Below are 22,449 nucleotides of genomic sequence, written 5' to 3' on the forward strand. Positions count from 1 at the left end.
ATTGGCTCTAAGTCATGACTTAAGGCTGTAATCATAGTAAAAAGAAAAAAGTCAAAAAAAAAATAGAGGAGAGTGATTTATTTAGCAGTTCATATCTAAAATCAAGGGTTACTTATTTTTCTGTCTTTTCTCTAAGAAAGCAATACATCATTGAGAATACTTTAAAGAAAGTCAACTGTAAAGAAAAAATCCCATATTTTATCCTAAGAATTAAGTATGCAATTTTATTCTTATAGTTCATTTAAATGGTCATATAATTATGTATATTTATAGAATAAAATTGGTTGATTGCATACATTGTTATACATGATCTAATCTGGGGTTTTATTTATCATTGCAATCTACTTAAATATTTATCATTTCCTAATGCTTGGTGTACACAAAACACATACAAATCACATTACTGTGGCTATAGAACATTGAATGATCTTCCTCATCTGTGTTTTGCTTTACCTTTCTGCCTCTTACTCTTCATAGTCTGTGGTAATCTTTATGCTACTTCACTCATGAGATTGACATTTTAAAGTTGAACAAATAAATGAAAACCCTTGCTTGGCTTATATTGCTTAATATACCAACCTTAAAGTACATCTATTTTGCTACTAATGTCAGAATATCCCCTTTTGTCTTATTTGGCTCAATGACATTCCACTGTATGTGTGTACCATATTATATCTAGCCATTTGATGTTAATGTAAAACTGTTGATAACTTGTCTTGATTGTCATGAATAACATAATGAGTATTACATTATGTATATTTATTTGATATCTAGCTACATTTCTTTGATATATTTATACTCCCAAAAATGAGATTGTTGGATCATAAAGGATAGCAATTTTTAGTTATTTGAAAAACCCCCATAGTGTTTTATACTATTTCTATACTAATTCATATTCTCAAAAAACACATTAAAAAGTTTACTGTTTCTTGAGATGTGTGAGAGTTTTTACTGTTTATTTATTTACTTATTTATTTTGAGATTGAGTCTCATGTGTTCTAGAATGCCTGTGAACTTCTGATCTTCCTGCTTTTACTTTTAAGTGTTAGGCTTAGAAGTATTTGTGAACTACATCCTGTTTTTGTATTACTATGGATCAAATTCAGAATTCTTGCATACTTATGAAGCCCTGTACCAACTAAGCTATTTCATTAGTCAAGGCACTAAGTTTTAAGTATTTTGTTTATTTTTTCATTCTAGTTCTTCATAATTATTCATAATACATAATAGTGTATTGTGAATTTCTCTCCTTTCAAAAATTCAATCTCAAGTCCAATTATTGTCTACTGAATAATTTTTAAATTCATGAATTCATGTTAGTATTTAGTAATGATGTAACATAAATTAAGGCCTTATGATGACACACTTTGTAATATGGCTTTACTAGCAATTGGTCTATAAATTCTATGTAACGTTTGTAATGCGAAAGGAATCAGCTAAACTTCTCAGAGTTTAGGGTTAACAGCCGCCATGAAACTTAAATAACAATGTATTTGAAAATTGGGCAATAAGAAGGTCTAAGTTAGGCCTGTGGTCCCAGAGTCCCCCAGGTGCAATTTTTAAGGTCAAGCTATGTTCTGTTGTTGTTGTTGTCGTCCAAAAAGACAGTGAAGGCATCAATGATATTTAAAGCAGAGAAGGCAATGGTAGTCCCAGGCATCCCAAATGGAGCCTAGTCAGGGAACTGCAGAGCTCTTCTGGCTACATGCTAAAATTATATTTATTCTGTTGACTAATGAGCAACAAGGCTTTGAGTTTAGTATAGTGGACTTATTTAAACTATTTCCATTAGTTTAATTTTCTTATACTTTATATATTCTTTTTGAAAAATCACTTCTCAGTACTCTTGTGACTGTTGTTAGATGAACTGGTCTGCTGAACACTTTGTAAAGTATTTTTTTCATTTACAAATATTTGCTCACTTTACATCTTGTTAGATCAAATGCACCTTCCTCCTCTCCTTGTGCTCCCATCCTCTCTCCCTCTTCCCCCTACCCTCCCTTCCCTATTCCTCAGAAAAGGGGAGATCCCTAACAACCCTCACCAGAACAACAAGTGGCATCAGGACTCAGGGCATCCTTTTCCACTGAGGCAGGCAGCTCAAGGCAGCCCTGAAAGGAGTTGTATTCAGTGATTGAAAAGCAGACATCACAGTCCATGTCGGTAACAGTCTCTGCTCCTCTTTGTAGGTAACCCACATGAATACTAAGCTGCCCACTAGCTACATTTGCATAGGGGGCATAGGTCCAGTTCATGCATGGGCCTTGGTTGGTGCTTTAATCTCTGCTAGGCCCTCTAAGCTATTTGAATCTGCTGGTCTTCTTATGGAGTTCTTGTCCCATCCTGGTCCTTCTATGTATCTCCTTTCCACCTTCCACAAGGATCTCTGAACTCTACCTAATGTATGGCTGTGAGATTCAGCGTCTGTTTTGATTTGCTGCTGGATGAAGCCTCTCAGAGGACAGCTGTGCTAGGCTCCCTCTTGCTTGGCTCCTCATAGGTTGGGCCAGACATTGGTTGGACATTTTCTCAATCTCTGTTCTATCTTTATTCATGCACATCTTGTAGGAAGTGTAAATTTTGGTGTATAAATTATATATTCTTAATTTAACCTGAAATTGAATTTAAAAAACTAATATCATAGCATTTACATCTTTGCGACACCAATAAAGTGAGACTAGGACCTGCTGGAATGAGACACCCCCCCACCCCTAGTACTTATAGGAATAAAAGAAGCACATGTTGACCTCTGTGACTATACTTATGTTTCACCCTCAAACCAGGTACACAGGAGATTCTGAAATACAATAGTTACAAAACACAATTTAATTTTCTAAGTTTTTCTATATCCATTTTCTGAAACTATGTAACAAAATTAATTGTAATGAATGCCATCTGGGTCATAACTTGTATGACAAAGTTGTTTCCTGAATTTTCAAGATAAAATATTTAATTTTATTTCCATATTTATATAGTTAATACTGATAGTACTATGAAGATTATAAATTTTCTTACAAAACAGTTAAAACAAAAGTAAAAATTAGCAAAATAAATAAATAAATAGATAAACAAATGCATGGTGTATTTCTCTGCCTTATGGCTTTGATATTGTGTAGATGGAGATATTTTTTCATATATACAATTAATCTTTAGCATAACCAATGGTAATTATATTTGTGTAAATGTCTGAGTCCTGCTAAAGGCCTTCAGTTAGTTTAGTCATAGACGTACTAGTATCTTAGTATACTTAATGTTGAAAAGTTACCAAGAAGTTGAAGAACATAGTCCTGGCATAGAGTCATGGTTGTCTTGCTGTACCTTTTCTTCACAGAAGATAGAAGCAGAGACAGCTAATGTGGAATCTGGAGTCTCTGTCAGATAAACCCAGTAGTATTTTGATAGAAATCCCAGTCTCATTATCTCCTCTAGTACTAAGTGAATCTGGAGAGTCTCCCTCTGAATGCCATTAAGATACGATATAGTGGTATACAAACTTTTAGAAGACAAATGTAGACTGAAGTAACTAGCACAGAGTCTTCCCCTGTAGCAAAGAAATAAGTTAGAAAACAAAAAGTGTGTTTAGGTTATTAGAGAGCTTTGACTGTATTTTCAGAACAGGAATGAACGGTATTGAAAGGGAAAAGGACCCATAGAGCACACTGGCTGCATTTGCGTCTTTTTCTGGTCAATTTTCTTGCTGCCCTTTCTCGTTGCTTGTTATGACAATTCCAAACCTAGAAGGAAGACAAAGTTCTTGTGGCTTAGTGGATGCTTTTTTTCCTGTCTAATGGGTAACAGGTAAGTATGCACAGGACTCAGTAGCAGGTTTTAGTGCAACAGTCCTGGAAATAGGTGCAGCATTCAGTGGGATGATATAATCAGGAAAAAGGCTCTCCCAAATCACATGAAGGTTTGCATTTTTACTAGGTGAGAAAACCCATCAGATTGGGCTTATTCTGAAGTTCAGAGAAACAGGAATGTCTATTCAATTAGAAGAATCATATCAGCCTGTGTTGAGAACATAGGCTCCCTACACCACTGTCTCTCTCTCTTTACCACTCAGTCTCTGTTGCTTTGTTGCTGTCCATCTATTTTCTAAAAGTCTGACATGGAATAACTTGGATGAAAAATTGTAATAGTACAACTGCAGTGTTGAGGCCTTTGAGATATGTGGGCCAAACAATTTGTTCTCTAGCACCCTGCCTCCTTGCTTACTTCTATAAAAGGTTATGGTTTTGACAAGAGTCCTCTCAGGGGAGCTTTGTAAATGAGCCATTTCATGAAAGTAAATCTTACATCTCATTGTAAAACAAAAACCATTAGATTTTAAAGAAGAAACATCTCCAAGCAATTTTATTCCATAAGGACCTTTAATTACTACCTTTGGGAATTTCTTAGAACTAGTATAGACAGAGATTTGTTGACCTTTCATTTAAGGGGCTGACTTTGGTAGAAAGGTTTAATGTAAAAACTTACTCCGGGTGAGTCTGTGTTCTCTGTGTGTCTGTCTGTCTGGGAGTCTGTCTCTGTCTCTTTTTGTTTAGGTACATGTTTGTATATGTGTATATATGTGTCTGTGTTATGTGTGTATACATGCATATGTGTATAATATGTATATGACTCTGTATGTTATGCGTGTGTAAGCATGCATATGCACAAGTGTATTTAAAGGTAGAAACTCATAGGTGGATGAAAGACGGGGGAATTATTCAAAGATGCTTTACATAAGCCAGTGCATTAAAAGCAATTGATGCCATTTTGTGGCCTCTTCAAATACCAATATATATGTTGGATACATGCACAGACAAATATAGGATCATATATACATACAATTAGAAATATGAACAAATCTTTTGCCTTAGCAGAGCACTAGTAGCTCTTCTAGATAACGAGGGCTCTGTTCCCTGAACCCAGATGGATTCCCACAAGTACATGGAGCTTAGTTCCAGGGAATCTAACACCCTCTTCCAGATTCAGCAGGCACCATGCATATGTGTACATACATGCATGCAGGTAAAACACCATATACATATAAATAAATAAATATTAAAAATAAATCTTTAAAATAAAGTGGCATCTTAACTTTTTTGGATTAACTTAATTTTTTACATACACATTTCTGTTAAGAACCAGATGTTGGTTTTGTTGATTCTTTGAATTCTTCTCTTTGTTTATAATTTATTGATTTTAGCCCTGAGTTTGATGATTTCCAGCCATCTACTCTTCTTTGGTGAGTCTGCTTATATTTTGTTCTAGAGCTTTAAGGTGTGTTGTTAAGTTGCCAGTATGGGATCTCTCCAATTTCTTTAGCTATGAACTCTCCTCTTAGCACACCTTTCATTGTGTCCCATAAGTTTTAGTATGTCGTACCATCAGTTTCATTGAATTCTAGGAAGCTTTTAATTTATTATTTTTTATTTTGTTTCTTACACATAAATCATTGAGTAGTAGTTGTTCAGTTTCCATGAGTTTGTAGGCTTTCTGTTTTTGTTGAGTTCCAGCTTTAATCCATGATGGTCTGATAAGATGCAAAGGATTATTTCCACGTTTTTGTATCTGTTGAATTTTGCTTTATGACCTAGTATCTGGTAGATTTTGGGGCAGGTTCCATGAGGTGCTGAGAAGAAGGTGAATTCTTTCATGTTTGGGTGAAAAGTTTTGTATATGTCAGTTAGGTCCATCTGATTCACAACGTCTATTAGTTTCATAATTTCTCCATTTAATTTCTGCCTCAATGATCTATTTATTAGTGAGAGTGGGTCACTGAAGTCTCCCACTATTAATGTCTGGGGTTTAATGTGTGATTTAAGCTTTAGGAACGTTGCTTTTACAAATGTGGTTGCTCCTGCATTTGGGTATAGATCGAGACATCATCTTTGTTTATTTTTCCTTTAATGAGTATTAAGTACCCTTCTCCATCTCTTTTCATTAGTGTTGTTTGAAAGTCTATTTTATTACGTATTGCGATAGCTACTCCAGGTTGTTTCTTTTGTCCCTTTGCTTGGAATGCATTTTTCCAGCCCTTTACTATAAAGTAATGTATGTCTTCTATTGATGAGGTAGGTTTTCTGCATGCAGCACAATGATTGGTCCTGTTCTCTTATGTCCATTTTGGTAGTATGTGTCTCTTCATTGGGGAGTTGAGACCTTTGATGTTGAAAGATATTAATGACCAATGGTTATTGGTACCTATTTTTTTTGTGTGTTAGTAGTGTAGAGTGTATGTGTGAGCTTCCTTTCTTTTGTTTTTGTGGATGTGGGGTTATTTATTTCCTTTGTTTTCCAGGGTAAAATTACCCTCTTTGTAAGGTTGGAATTTTTCTTATAATATTGTCTGTAAGGCTGGATTTGTGGTTAGGTACTGTTTGAACTAGGTTTTTTATTTATAGAATATCTTGTTTTCTCCATCTATGGTGGTTAAAAGTTTTGCTTGGTATAGTAATCTGGGTTGGCATCTGTGGTATCTTAGTGTCTGCATGACATCTGTCCAGGCCTTTCTGGCTTTCATAGTTTCTGTTATGAAGTCAGGTGTAATTCTGATAGGTTTGTCTTTTTATGTGACTTGGTCTTTTTATCTTTCAGCTTTTAATATTCTTTCTTTGTTCTGTACATTTAGTGTTTTGATTATTTTGTGAAGGGAAGATAATTTTTTTTCTGTTCCAGTCTATTTGGAGTTCTGAAGGCTTCTTATATATTTATGGACATTCCTTTCTTTAGGTTAGGGAAGTTTTCTTCTATGATATTGTTGAAAATGTTTTCTAGCCTTGCAGTTGAGAGTCTTCTTTTTTTACTATCCTTATGATTCTTATGTTTTGTCTTTTCATAGTGTCTGGCATCTGAATTTTATACTGTGAGAAAACACGCCTTCTACAAAGCTCAGAAGAGGGTGCTTGGCCAACTATTCTTTAAAAAAAAAAACAAATTTACAATGTATATCATATAAGATATCTTGGATTTCATAGAAATCAGACAATCACTAAATAATACAAATGAAAATGTAATAAAGTAATATTTTACAGATAAGAAATAATTTAAGACTTACATAAATATTGAACTACTTATTGTTATATAGATTTTGTAGATCAGAAAACTGTATTGTGTAGAGATAATTTTGCCAGGCTTATTGAGTCAGTAATAAGAAAGCCAAAATTTATTCTAAGGTAGTCTTTATATAAAAATAAAGAGCCCAAACATCTTCTTCTTACAATCACTAAATACAGTACACATTAAGCTGATTACCATCCCACCATATTGGAAAAAAGGAAAAATCCTTTAAAGTGACAGGACCTCTCGTAATCATAGGAGGCTCATGTCTAAATTATCTGAAGTTTCAAGATTTAACTTCAAATACACAGTAAGTTTTTTATAGCTTTAGAAAAGGTGAAGGATGTATGCTATGCACACTTTACATAGATAATGCTATCTGTGTAGACACGTGCTATTGTCCTGCTATTTATCAAGCCTGACCTACTTCTAAAGTCTGCACTATGTTCTTGCATCAGAAAAGTAAGTTAGTGATTTACTTTCTCTCTGGAATGTTACTTTCTTGTAGACTAAGCTAACAAGCACAATACCATGCAGTTCATGACACACACTACTTCAATTTTGAACTGTTTGGCTTATTCAGACAATGTGGCTATATAATATCTGTTCTTTACCTGGGAAAGGGTTTTGGAAAACTAGCTCTTTTTTGTATGTAGCTTTTTATTTGAAAGCTTAGTAGAAATAACACAAAACAATTCACCATCAACGATTCTGGAAAAATCAATGAACAGTTTACCTTCTTGTCTTTGCTCTCCAATTTTATTATATATCAAAATGACCTTATTTCTATGAAAAATGAGGCTGCATTATTTCCATTACATTCTCTATCTTGCCTCTAATATTTCAAGTTGCAGGAAGGATATTGGATACTAGGAGCTTACATTGTCTCAGCCTTAACTGATTCATGAATTTATTCATCGAAAATTTTATACAAGTCATCTAGAAGAATGGGGCATATGTATATGTACTGACAAGATGGAATGTTCAGGATTCATATAAAGTTGGGAAAGAAAATTGGTGGTGATTTTCTTTCATGGAACACAAAATTAATCAATTTCATTTATGTATGAGTATATGCAGACAGATTAGAAGAGTATATGTGAAGCCAGTGGCATTAGTTACCTGTGGAAGAAAAACATCTGGTTTTGTTATGAACCTTTGAATAAATGCAGAATAAAATATAATATTATCGAATATGAATATATTTAGGCCAAAATAAGGCAGTCTGATCACTTTTCAGGTAATGCTGCCTGTCTTATCAAAGACAGCTTTGAGCTGGCTTAAGAACATGGGCTCCAGGCCTGTATTTGCAGACATGGCTGTTGAGCTTCCCCTTCCCAAAATATTTTCCTGAGTTCAAGTGAGTTTTCATGCGCATGGTCTTAATTTATCCAAACTTTAAAGTCCTGAAATAACACTGAATCCCTCTCATCACTAAAAGAAACAGCGTTGATTAATCACTTTGAGCATTTCAAAAGAATCTGCCAGTTAACCTATATTTAACATAAAACTTATATGAGACCATGCATTGGAAGGAAAGCATATTCTTGGAGAGCTATAAAATCAAGTCACAATTCTTAATCCTTCAAATAAAGAGCCAGGTTTAGAATGTTCCTATTTATTACTATGAAAGTATAAGCTCAGTTTGAGATGGATAGATAGATAAATAGATAGATGGATAGATATAGCAAGATTGACTATTATCATTATTTTTGTCGGATCAAATCTAGTCATATTATAATGAACAAATTAAGCTTAAAAATGTTTTCTTTTGTACCATTATAAAGGTATCACACCTGTATTGTCCTTGGCTGGTGCCTTAGTTTAAGCAGGATACAGGCCGTAAACTTTAAGCCTCTACTCAGATCTAGCCAACGGTCAGAACATTCTCTGCAGTTGAGTGGAGAGTGGGATATGACGTTTTCATGTACTCTGGTGCCTCACATTTGACCATGTCCCCTGGAGGGGGAGACCTGGTGGCACTCAGAGGAAGGACAGCAAGTAGCCAAGAAGAGACTTGATACCCTATGAGAATATACAGGGGGAGGTAATCCCCCTCAGGAACAGTCATAGGGGAAGGGAATAAGGGGAAAATGGGGGGGGGAGGGAGGGATGGGAGGATACAAGGGATGGGATAAACATTGAGATGTAACAAGAATAAATTAATAAAAAAATTAAAAAAAAAAGGTATCACACTACAAAATAATTTTGAAAAATACAGTTCTTAATCACCTTTCTGCATTTACTTCGTTAAATGTCCCCCAAGTTACTGAACTATAAAGGTTAATATTTTCTTCTTACTGTAATTATAGTGACAATAACATAAATAATATATACCCATTTCCTATTTTGCACCCTAAAATTAACATGTTAAATAAGTTGGATGTGAATATACGGCGGGCGACTGGGTCATCCAAGATTTAAACTCAGATGCACCTTAACTTGTAAGATAATATCTTGGAATTCAGTTGCTCAGAGCTTGGAATGACCTGAAAATGCTACAAGAAGCCAGTTTCCTGTGGAAAAAAAAAACAACAAGAATTCTCTGCTAACAGTCCTTGTATTACCTCTAGGTGCAAATGAGAGTCACTCAAATTTTAAGGCAACAGAAAGAGATACATGTCAGAAGTAATAATTGTGAAAACGTATAGGATGGTAGTAGGTGGAACTAACAAAGGGACCATCTAGAGGACATTCGCTGGAGGCTTTGTAGGACATGGTTAAAGCCTGACAGTGTAGATAAGGAACAGGAAAAGAAGGCTTATGCAGCATTTTAAACTCAACATTTTATCACTGTGTCCCTTTGCTTAAGTTTTCAGCCTTATATACTTTTTCCTCCTCTGTGGAGAAGCAGTGAAAAACTGCTTCAAGCTGTTAGAGCTTCAGTTAATAATACACTCTAGTAGACTCTGTTTCTGTAGGCTATTGTCAGAATCACTGATCTTGTATCCAACAACAGCCCCCAAAATTACATACAAACACTGTCACTTTTAGGGCTGGGAAAACTGAGGCACAATGAGGTAAAATGAACAGTTATTCTGTGGTAAATTCAGGATGAAATTATACTTGATATAGAGTAGGGACTTTCTAAATAACCATGAACAATATCAAAAATTAATGGTATTGAAAGATTGTACTAAGTATCTAATTTTTCTCACCTATACTATGGCTTTTGTTCTTATGAATGGAACCAACTGATTGAATGCTCATGGACATGGCACAGGCATATTTCTTTGAAATGGGCATTCAAAAGTAAAGTAAGCAAGCCTCTAACTCCATAATAGTTTCCCTCTGCTAAAATAGATAACATGCTGACAACGTATGTGAATGAAAAGAACTGAATTGGAAAGGTATTTATAAATACCTGTAGTAAAACATTTTCTTTTCAATTTATTTACTCCAAAAAGTCTTACAGAAGGAGGTATCTATAGCCTTTCTTTACTTCCTTGCATACTCTGTGAGGTCTGAAAAATACCAAATTGTCTTCTTATATTAATTTCAACTTTTTCCCTTTCATTGAGTTAAGTTTATTTAACTCAAACATATCAGGGCGATACACTGTCTTAATTTTTTTTTTTTATTTCCCCCAGCTACTAATTTAGAGCCCTAATTATAGTGATTCATTAATGTGTGAAAATGGATGAGTGAGGGAAAAAATAAAAGCATTTACTCATTTTTAAGCTAGTCATCCATTATAGTAAGTTCATTTCTGAAGGACAAATTAAGTACATAAGAGTGAATTGCAAACAGATACATGGCCAGGATCTTAGTTATGTGAAAGAGAAGTAATGATTTGAAAGTGATTTTTGGAAGTTATTTATAACAAGCATTGAGGAGATGATTTCTGTCCCTATTTACCTAACCAGCAACACTAAAGAATATCTTTGAATTTCAGAAGTGTCATTATAGCACCTACTTTTAAATTTGAATCTCATTATTGATTCATATCATTAGCACTTTTGTAAAGGGCATTAATGTTCAATGCAATGCCATCATTAAGCTTTATGCCATAACCTTATGTATCATGAGATCTTTTTTCTAATTCTTTTAGCTAATTCTTATACATACAAAAGCACACACACAATCATCAGATTACCATTTTTGAACTTTTTTTATTGTTCTATAATTGTAATCAAGTATGCAAACATAATTTTCATATTTGATGATAATTTGTTGATTTGCCACAGTCCTGCATGACCACCTAACCTTTCCATTTCAGTAGAGTTGTATAATTTAGCTAGTTCCTGGTCGTTAAATAAAAGCATGCCTTTGCAAGATAGATTCATTGCACTGGAGTATTTAATAATCCAGAGATGTTGAAATGCATACATTTAAAGAATTCCTCTGTTTAAGGAAACTAGGGCAGTCATGAGAATCAGAGCTACTTAGTAAGAGTAACAGTGGATTTGAGGTAGACATTTTAGAAGTGATTTCTGTTAGTACCAATCTGTCTTATGCCCTTGACATTTTAGCAATTCCATGTTTACCTACCTTTAAAAAAAATTGGTTTCTGAAACTAACCTGTGACTTTCCCAAACTAATCTAGGCAACACAGGGACGTGAATAATACAGTGTTATTTCCAATAATTAACCCTGAAGTACAGTGTGTGTCCAGAAAATGGTATCTACTAATATGATCTTCAAACTAAGGTTGATGGTATATAACCAAATCTCTATGATGACCATGCTCTTAAATTGATCCTGAATTTGTGGTCAAGCCGGGTGAAATATCTACAGGATCCCCTCACTCTTCTTTCAGACATCTTTAATGTACCAGTTTAGAATCTTTGGGGCTCTCACACAAATGGAGAATGGCCACAGAAAGATTAGGTTTTCTTCTCCCTAGACTGGTTGTGGATCATGGGAAAACGAACTGTCGACACTGAGGAAATTAGTTTTTCTTTATTGGTTTATGCCAATGTTCGATGGCAACTAACAATCTGAAGTGATCCTTTTTAAGTAGCATCTGGCAGAGAATCCTCAGTTGATATTGATCCTTGCCATTGGTATTTTATTATAATGAATTGCTGCAGTTAATCTTCAACATTTCAAGGTCTCAGTTCACCAAAGTGATTACAAACAAATGAGTTACTGAGGAGACCTAGTGGTCTACAACTAATATTTATAGTAAAGAAACTGACTTTGCAAAGGTCATATAATGGTTTCAGATACTTTCTTTGGAAGTTATTATTAGGCTTCTAAATATTCTGGCAATTTTCTATGAGATCTAACATGTTTGACTTTTTAATGCTTGTTGTTTTCAGATTATATATATATATATATATATATATATATATATATATATATATGTTGAATTAACATTTGCTTTTGTGATACAGAGCTATCTAGCATAGTATATGTTAATCTCACTATTTAGAATAGAAAGTCTATTGACCCAAATCAAGGCCAAATTAATTATAGAAAGCCTTTTAATTTATGTACATGGCTGTCTCTCCATAAGGGAGAGTTAAAGAGATCAGCATTAGCCATGGGGAATATAAGGGTTTTTATAGATCATGGGTAGAGCATTTACAAATACAGGATTTGGCAGGCAAATACAGAAGCAGAACGGAAATGTCTCAAGTTAGTCATAACAACATCTTGGGAAATAAACAGTTGCAAGGTGTCCACAAGAAACTAGTTATAATAAGGAGGTCACATAAACTTTTTGAAGCAAAGGCATGGTTTTCATTTCCTGGAACAGGTGGTACAGAACAATTTATAGCTAAGATTGCTGGTGGGCATACCCCAATCCTTCTGAAGTGGATGCTATCATGAATAAGAACGGATCTAGATTGCTTTTACTATAATATGTCTTTGAAACCCAAGATGGAGGTAATGGTTTATCACATACTCATTGCACTTTTCACTTCCTGTGTAATTCTCTTAATTCCTAGTCTTTCAGTTCATTATCTGGAGATAATGAATAGGGTCTAAATTCTAATGCGATATTTAAGAATTAGGTATTGATACATAGACTATTTTCAGGGGGCTCATGTGTGTATTCTAACTCTAAGGTTCTCATAAAGCTTCAGGTCAGTGTATCAAGAAAACCATCTACTCATAGTATGGCTACTAATGAGATCTGAGATGAAATATATTTTGTGCACCATATAGACATTCCTTAGAACTTTAATCCAGTATTAGCTTAAGAAGGGCATAGTTCCAACAAGAAAAAAATCTATGGTCAGGATAAGAGGTACTGTACAGTTCACTATAACAGGAAAGGAAAGACAACCTGAGATGACTCAAAACAAGGCCAATTGGGAGAAGAAAACTGGAGAGAATTTTATTCTACATACAAAGGAAAAAGTTTTATTTGAGAAGGACTTTCCAATCTCTGATATGTAAATCTATCATTATTAACTAAATGGCAGATTTCCTAATTTTAGTTGTCACAATTTTAATTGTATACAATATAAATAACAAGATAATTTATATACTACTAAATTCATACTCAAACAATGAGAACAGCATTTACTTAATTTCCAGCCATAACTCTTCTGTTTTCCACTGTACTGTATATGTAGATAAGAAAATGTTTTAGAAAGGTATATGAGATTGATATTAACATTTGTAGGCAGATTCAGGATGAGAAGGAGAAGGGAAGGATAGTGGGAGGAAGACAGAGTTTGATGTATAGCAAATGAGAAAAAAAATGAGAAACCAAAAATTCAGGCCAAAGAGCAGAACAAGTGGCATTATGAGTGACACTTGAGCCTCGTTTCAGAATGAGAAAGAGATAAATTTATCCCTCTAGTTTACTCAATTAGGTTTTAATTTCAAGTAATTTTGCTGAAGTTGCTTTCTAACTTCTTTTAAAATAATGCCATGTTTTAATGTTCCCCATGTTTCTCCTAGAAATGCTGCACTTGATCGCAAGGCTGCATGCTCACTCAGGAAGAGCGGGGCTGAGCACCTTGGAGCTTCTGCTGACACTCTGAACTCATGTGAGTGTGACATTAAGAGCACAGTTAAAAATATGTCTCATGTGATTTTCACAAAGCCTTAGAAAGGTAGATCTTTGAGAATCAATATGGTTATTTGCTGAATACTGGGCATGGGCCATCTTGTTGCTGGTGAATTGGGTGAGATTGCACACTCCTATGAAGAGAATTTGAAAGCAGAATCTCTCTAACAGCTAGGAATTTAGTTGTCGCTCATAGACAAACTTGCACGCCTCAACAAACAAAGCAACTTCATTCACATCAATATCCTCTAGAGTCTATCTATCTATCATCTATCTATCTATCTATCTATCTATCTATCTATCTATCTATCTATCTATCTATAATCTATCATCTCTATCTGTCTATCATCAATCTATCAACTATAATCATCATCTTTCTATTAATGTCTTTTGTGTGTTTACATTTCTCTAAAGAGTTGACAATAATTTGTCAATATAAAGTGAAGTTCATGAGAAAGAATAAGTTCACTTTGTTTTGTGTGTATTTCAAGTACTTAACACATTATGTAAATTGAAAGAGACAAGCCAGGGTATTGCCATATAATTGTAATCCAGGTATTGAAGAAGCTGAAACAGAAGGAATACAGCAAAATTAAGGCCAGCGTGGGTTACATCCTGAGTTCTGAGGCTACAGTGTGAGACCATTTTCCCTCATAAAAATTCTAATATGAATAAATAAGTGCATAAATATATAAATAACATCCCAATTATTATTTTGATGGTTTTTGGATTTCAACTCATTTTTACTTTCTACCTTAGTGTTGAAATTTACCTTGAAGTACTGCTGAAATTCTACTTGACAATGTAATCATCCATAAATTTTTTTCCCTGTGGTATTTAACATAGAGCAAGATTTCAAATTTTCTTTTAGTCTTTTATCATAATTTATCCTAATCACTTCATCTACATCACAGTCCTTTGAGGTCAGGGCAATTAATTTTGTTATTTTGCTAGTCTAGCTAACCCTTGGATAAGAGCTTACTCTTCAAAAATTATTAAGGACTTTAAATGTTATCTTTAGGTATGCAAGGGGCCTTTGGCAGATTTCCAACCATATCAGTACTATCTTTGATAAAATAGTCTGTTCCTGAAATGGAAATTTGGTGGGATAGCTTACTGTAAGCAATCTTGAAATTATGAAACCAAAAATGTTAAAAGTCCTATGTTGAAGGAATTGTATTACTCTGTATATCACTGTATAATTACTTGTGATATATTTATTCTAATAATTATCTGTGAATTCAAATAATGTGCACAACTTTACACACATTTAATCCTTGTTAATTTAATGTGCTCTCATCACATAATATATCATATTTTTCAATACTTATTAATATGAGTTCTGAATATACACATCTTGTGTATACATGCAACTTTAGTCAAATACAATGTAAATAAAATAAATTAATTAAACGGCTTGTAAGTCAGCATCATCAGGTAGTAAAGAAACACCAGAATCATGGTGAATCTAAGGATATGGTGAAGATAGAAATATAAGCAATCAACTGGACACAGAAGTCTAAAAATTTAGTTGCAGTCACTTAAAATGAGTGGCTATTGATTAAGCATTGTGAAGGAAATAAAATTCTCTTGTAGACTCTTTATGTTTCTAATAAATGCAAATAGCAATACATAAAATAATGCTGCTACAAAGAGCTACAAGAATCTGGGTAGTTAGGCCTGTCTTTATATACAGCTTCTCTACTTTCCTGCTTTGCCAGTCCAATATAGGTCTTCTTTGTTCCTCCTCCTCCTCCTCCTCCTCTTCCTCTTCTTCCTTCTCCTTACCTTCACCCTCTTCTTGCTCCTCTTCCTCCTTCTCCTCCCCTTCCTCTTCTTTTCCTTCTCTCTCTCTATATATATACACACAGACATGTATGTATGTATGTATGCATATCTGACTACTAGGCACTAGAAAACTTATATAGGGTATTTTCCCTTAAGAAAATCTATTCTTTTCTTTTAATTACCCATTGGTTATCTGTAGCTCTTCATCTAGCTCCCATCTACATTGGGATACCATCTGCTGGTGTCATTATGCAGAGGTTGTTTCATAAACCCATGGCCGTCTTTTCCTGAGATTTTAGGGACACAACATCCTTGTTATATATTGGGGGACATGCTTTGCAAGACAGAGTTTCTCTGTGTTAATCCTTGGTTGTTCTATCAAAAGATATCTTCCTGCCTTTGCCTCCTGAGTGGTGGTATTAAAGGAATTAAAGGCATTCTCCATCACTGCCTTTATATCTTGAAGACACTAGCTCACAGCAGCTGTGCTGACCCTCTGGATTTTATATTTGTAACCCCACCTAAGGCTAAAAAAAAAACATCAGTTTTTGGTTTTTGATTCTCTTAGTTCTCAAACTCATATGTATCTGCTTACCTGAATTGAGTTAATTTGCCCCGGGTTTGATATTCTAAAACTCAGCTGGGACTCTGTGTTTAAGGATTACCTGTAACCATGATCTAAGAACCATGAATTAACGTTTCTCCACCTCATATGTCTGCAAGGCCTTCTCCTAGAAAATATCAAACAAGTCAATAATGATTCTTTGGTGGCTTTGGGTCCAAATTATTTTTTAAAATTAACTATTTAGTTTTTCCTTAGTTGTACATTTATATATAAACAAATTGTTAAGGAAGTTATGCTGGAATTAATTTACATTTTTCAACAACAAAATTTTAGAATGAAAACTGTCTTTATACCTAATATTTGGTTTAAATGATGTTCATTCACATAGGTCACTCTTTCCAAGATTGACATTTGAAAAGATGAATTAAATCCAAAAGTATAGACACAATTTCTTAAGAGCAAAGGTAGGATCCTAGCAGTATGGTTAGGAAATGTCATTGCTCTGCAAGTATCATGGACCATACTTTTACAAACTCAAGGAACACAACCTAGCCCTGTAACTTAAACCAAATAGTAAAATATTTTATTTTAAGTTTCTGATTTAAAAACATCTTCATAATAATTTGAAAACTAATATGGAAACACAGTGGTTTAAATAGCTTTTCTAAAAGGACTTCTTCATCAGATTATCTTATTTTTCTAGTCCTCACAAATTAGGAACACATACATTACCTCTCTTCACAGTTCTTTAACTGGCATGATATTGGTTAGAATTCTGTAAAATTATAATTACTAGTAGTGATTATCAAATTAAGTGTAATAATTTAAAATAAAAAGCAAGAATTTATCTCTTAAAACTGATAGAAATTTTGGGACATTATGAAATAAGTAGTTCATTGGATGATATATTGTTTTTCTCTACATGCATAAATTGGTCACTAAACACACTGGAGAACTGAATTCTGAAAAGGTTTTCAGTAGGCAAACTTTTCTCTTTAGTTTCTATAAATGAACAGCAGTGTATTACTATGCATCTTCTAGGAGAGCAACTTCAATTTTCAACCATTTAATTCATATTCTTCAAAAGTGTTTGAATTTAGTAGATTAATATGGCCACAAGATAAACCCATTCAAATATTGGGAATTAGTGTGATACGTATCCACAATTACCATAAAGAAGACTGTGTGTGGTGGTGGTGGTGGTAGTAGTGGTGGTGGTTTTCAATGAGTCAAAAGATTCATTATTTTACCAATTTGCTGATGTTTTCCATTTTTAAAAGCTATTGAATTAGACATCTTCCATCTGTAGAGAACTCAAATGAGAAACGTGCTTGGTTATTAAATTACAGAATTAGCCTTTGAACAATTTTTATTGTTTGTGTTGGAAGAGGCGATTCTTGATATTAAACTTAACACTGGAGGAGATTATATAACCACCCACTGACAGCATTTTAAGCTTTTAAATCTAGCTGTTCCAATGGAATTGTGGGAGAAATTAGCCTACAGTGGGAAGCGGGATAATTTATCAGTAATTTATTTATTTACTTTATAATCCTAGCAAAAAAAACATTAAAAATAACACATCACCTTGAAGTTCTTATTTTTCATCTAGTACACAAATAATATTTCTATATTGTATAATTCATCTTAAATGTCTTTGTGAAGACTGTGAGCTACAGAGGAAGCATTTAGCTATTATTATACAATAGTGCATATATTCTACAAAAGGATTAAATCTATAAATTGCATCCTTAACAGTGACATCTTTCAATGCACCTACTTCCAGGTAGTGAATTAAGCAAATCTCATTAATTCTTCAATGCACATTTTGTCCAAAAAAAATTCCATTCTAAAATTGTGGCATGTTTTATAACATTGCTAAATTACTTTGTTTTCATCAGGAAATTCTTTTGCATAATATATAAAATGGAATGTTGTCTTATTTGTTAATATTTTAACTGCTGAGATTAGTTCCCTAAACATTGGTGACCTGATATGTACATGTGCTTGTGCATATATGTAAATATGTATGAATATATGCTTAAATGAACGTGTGCAGGTTTAGTATATGTATGTGTGTATATTTGTTTGTAGGTATATGTTTGTATGTGTGCATCTATTTATATGCATTTATGTGTACATGCTTATTTCTATATATATTTTTATGTCTACATGTGTGTATTTGTATAAATGTGTATGAAAGTGCATATGTGTGTATGTCTGATTATTTCTGTGTATCTTTGTGCCGATGAGTGTTAGTGTGTACACATAGCAGTGAGATCTCAAGGAAAAAAATAAACTTTACCGTTTACATGACATATGGAAGTCATTTCTGTTTTACCTATGAAAATTCAACAAAACAGTATAAATTTACATAGTGAAACACAAAAGAAAACTATTCTATTCCCTTCACCATTAAGCTTATTCAATATATGCATATGGTTTATATCTCTTTTAACCTTCTATGTGCATTGTTTAAAGGAAGGAATATTACAAGTTTACTTAATAAAAGGAAACTTACATTGATTCCTTAGGAAGCAGCATTAAAAGTAAATAACACTTTTTTTTTCTTTCCCTCTGAGATATATTTTTTAGAAATGAAAATCTAGTAGTAACACACAGACACACACAAATTTACACACACATGCCCAAGTACACACACTCATACACAGACACCCATATGTGCACACACACATAGTCACACACCTTAATAGATATGTGAGTATGCATGTGGACACACACACTAGCAAATTATCCTTGAGTAGTTCCACTAAATCCAAGTAACATGTGTAACACTGAAGTCAACTATAATATGTCAATCACATGCCTCTAGTTACTTAACACTTGCAGGAAAAAAAATACTATTTATTGTAATAATAGAAATTACATTACATTTAATCAATATGCTCTTTGGTTTGAATCCATTTGTGACTCTAGAAAAAGCTTTAATAATATGTTATGGGGGAAATTCATCCCTCTGAAGAATAAATCTAAAATAAAGTGCTGGATTTGCTTCATTCCAATTCACCAGCTACAGAATTGACACGGATTGTATACTCCGTGTGAAGCCAGCTTCACAACACCAACTATGATGTGATTGGGTTTTTGGCATTTTAAGTTGTTTTTTTATTTTAATGGTACTACACATTTTACCAACAATCAATAAATACATTTCTTCTTTTTATTACAATAATTTATTTATCTTACTGTGCAAATATATATATGTGTGTGGACCAGTATATACGTGGATGTAGAAAGACAGCTTGCTGCGTTAAGTTATCACTTCATCACACAGACCACAGGTCTTGAACTCAGATAATCAGGCTTTTGGCAACTGCTTTTATCTACTATGCCCTCTTGTTGGCTCTGCACCTTTCCTTACCTCCAGCAAGCATATATACTTCCCCTTTTTCTAAATGAGACTTCATTATTGAATAATTTTATTTTATGTAGTATCCTACTCATTTTTATGACATAAGAAAACACACTTAATGTCCTTAAGAATTTAATAAGTATAGCTATCCCTACAAACATGAACATGAACATGTGTTTAGATGTCATCACACTCGTGTTATCTCAATTTAAATTTAACAGCTGATTGTACTTCTTTGTAAAACAAGAATGTTCCTTAAGATTTATATGATTTTCTTTGTAAACTGTATACTGGCTTATTTAACTAACACTCTACAGTAAAACAAGCACAGATATAAAACATGAGAACTCAAGTCAGGATGGGGGCACGGCTATCATTCTGTGCACGACAATCACTATGTTGGTACACTCAGTCTATCATGGTAAAATATAATCATAATAGGTTTACATAATTCCTTTAACATCCTACGTAAATCCACCTCTGCTTATCTAGCTTGTAGGAGAATGCTTCTATACATTGCTATATAGTTACAAAGCAGATAGGTGACAAATGTTGATCTACCATCAGTTTGCTTTATCCTTTCATTCATAATGAATACCCAATTATTCATTCATTTATTGACTATCCTAATTTTGCCTTTTAAAAGTCTGTCGGTTTTTGTCCTTGGTTGAATCCTGGTAGGTGGCTTGACTGATGTACAGTATGGAGGTCAGAGAGGAAGAGATTAAGGCATTTTTGCTGTCATGTGTACTCCTGCTTGCTGGATAGCAATCTCTCCCCGCTGGAGGCATGTGATGAACTTGGCATTTGGACTGAATGCCAAAGCAAACATGCAATTTAGTCAAAGTCAAGTCTGGCTGTTACTTGGCATTTATGTTGATTAAAGGAAAACAAATTAGATTTTTACTTTCTGGTATTATTATTATTATTATTATTATTATTATTATTATTATTATCATCATCATCATCATCATCATCATCATCATTATTATTATTATTATTATTATTATTATTATTATTATACTTGTTAGCATGTGGTATTGATACTTCCCCCCTACATTTAATTGATTTTTTGAGAATTTTACAATGAGGACTGTATATATATCATTTCCCTTGCTTTTTCTACTACAACTCTTCTCATGTCGCGTCAAGTTCTTCACAAATTTATGACCTCTTTTTAAATTATTACTGTTACATAATTATATATAAATAGGCACACACATATAAATACAAGCTACTGAGTCTACTCAGTGTGTTTTATATGTGTATCTGTCTATGTATATTTTGCTGAATTTAAGGGCTTAGTTACCTGTCATGGAGACGGCTAACAATATTTTAATTAATTTATTTATTCACTTTATATCCCAATTGTAGCTCCCTCCTTCTTCTCCTCCCAGTATCACCTTCATCCCTCTTCTCCCTTTCTTCCTCCCCTACTCCTCAGGAAAGGGGAGCAACCCTTCCCAGCATAGCAACTATTATCAGAAATGAGTGCGTCTCCTTCTCCTGTGGCCTGGCAAGGCAGCCGGGCCAATGGGTGGGGGTCGGGGGGGGGCGCTGATCAAAAAGCAATCAAAGTCCATGTCCATGTTGGAGACAGGCCATGCTCCTCTTTCTAGGGGAGCCACTTGCTCTATCTTTATGCTTGCACATCTTGTGGCAGGATAAATTTTTTTGTGTGTAGGTTGATTTCTGCCCCCACTTTACTAGGAGTCCTGTCTAGCTAGGGGGTGTCTTCTTCAATTTCCATGACCCTTGCTATTAGGGGTCTCAGCTAGTTTCACCTTCATATCCTCTTAGAAGTCTACTGTTTCTCTCCAACTTTTCAGAGATACCTCTGCCAACAGTTTCTTTTCTCTCTGCTGACCCTTTATCCTCCTGCTCTCCCCAGGTTTGATCTCCGTCCTTATTTCTCCCCCACATTCCTCCTATATGGTTCCCTCACTTCAACTACTTCCACAGTCTACTCGATTTCTTCCTCTGAGTGAGATTTAAGCATCCTCCCTTAGATTCTTTTTGTTATTATCTTCTTTGTGCCTGTGGATTATATATGCTTATCCTGTACTATGTGGCTAAAATCTGTTTATAAGTGACTACATACAATGTGTGTCTTTCTGGATTTGGGTTAGTTACCTCACTCATGACGATCTTTTCTAGTACCACCCATTTGCCTGAAAAAAATTGTGATTTTCTTGTTTTTAATAGCTAAGTAGTATTCCATTGTGTAAATGTACCACAATTTGTTTATCCATTGTTCAGTTGAGGGATATCTGTGTTGTTTCCAGATTCTGGCTTCTATGAATAAAGCTGTTATGAAAATGGTTGAGCCTGTGTGCTTGTATGGTAGAGCATTACTTAGGTATATGGCCCAGGAGTGGTATAGCTGCTATAAACATAGTTGAGTTTGTGTCCTTGATATATGGTAGAACCTTTTTTGGGTATGTGCCTCAGGAATGGTATAGCTGGGTTTTGAGGTAGCAATATTCCCAGTTTTCTCAGAAAGTGCCAGATTAATTTCCAATGTGGTTGTACAAGTTTGCACTCCAACCAACAATGAAGGAGTGTTCCCCTTTCTCCACATCCTCACCAGCATGTGCTGTCACTTAATCTTTTTTTTATCTTAGCCATTCTGACAGGGGTAAGACGGAGTCTCAGAATCGTTTTGATTTAATTTCCCTAATGATTAAGGGGCTTGAGCATTTCTTTAAG

General features: G+C 34.1%; 1 long non-coding RNA gene across 1 annotated transcript in view; it reads left to right on the forward strand.

Moving 5' to 3' along the window:
• The window catches only part of LOC127187924 (uncharacterized), a 509,622-nt gene extending 495,660 nt beyond the window's left edge, over positions 1-13,962 (forward strand). Inside the window, exon 3 of the long non-coding RNA XR_007830514.1 lies at positions 13,906-13,962. This is a non-coding gene — a long non-coding RNA (uncharacterized LOC127187924). The remainder of the gene's footprint in view (positions 1-13,905) is intronic.
• Positions 13,963-22,449: the final 8,487 nt, after the last annotated feature.

This window comes from Acomys russatus, chromosome 4 (assembly GCF_903995435.1).
Source record: "Acomys russatus chromosome 4, mAcoRus1.1, whole genome shotgun sequence".
In the NCBI taxonomy this organism is placed as follows: domain Eukaryota; kingdom Metazoa; phylum Chordata; class Mammalia; order Rodentia; family Muridae; genus Acomys; species Acomys russatus.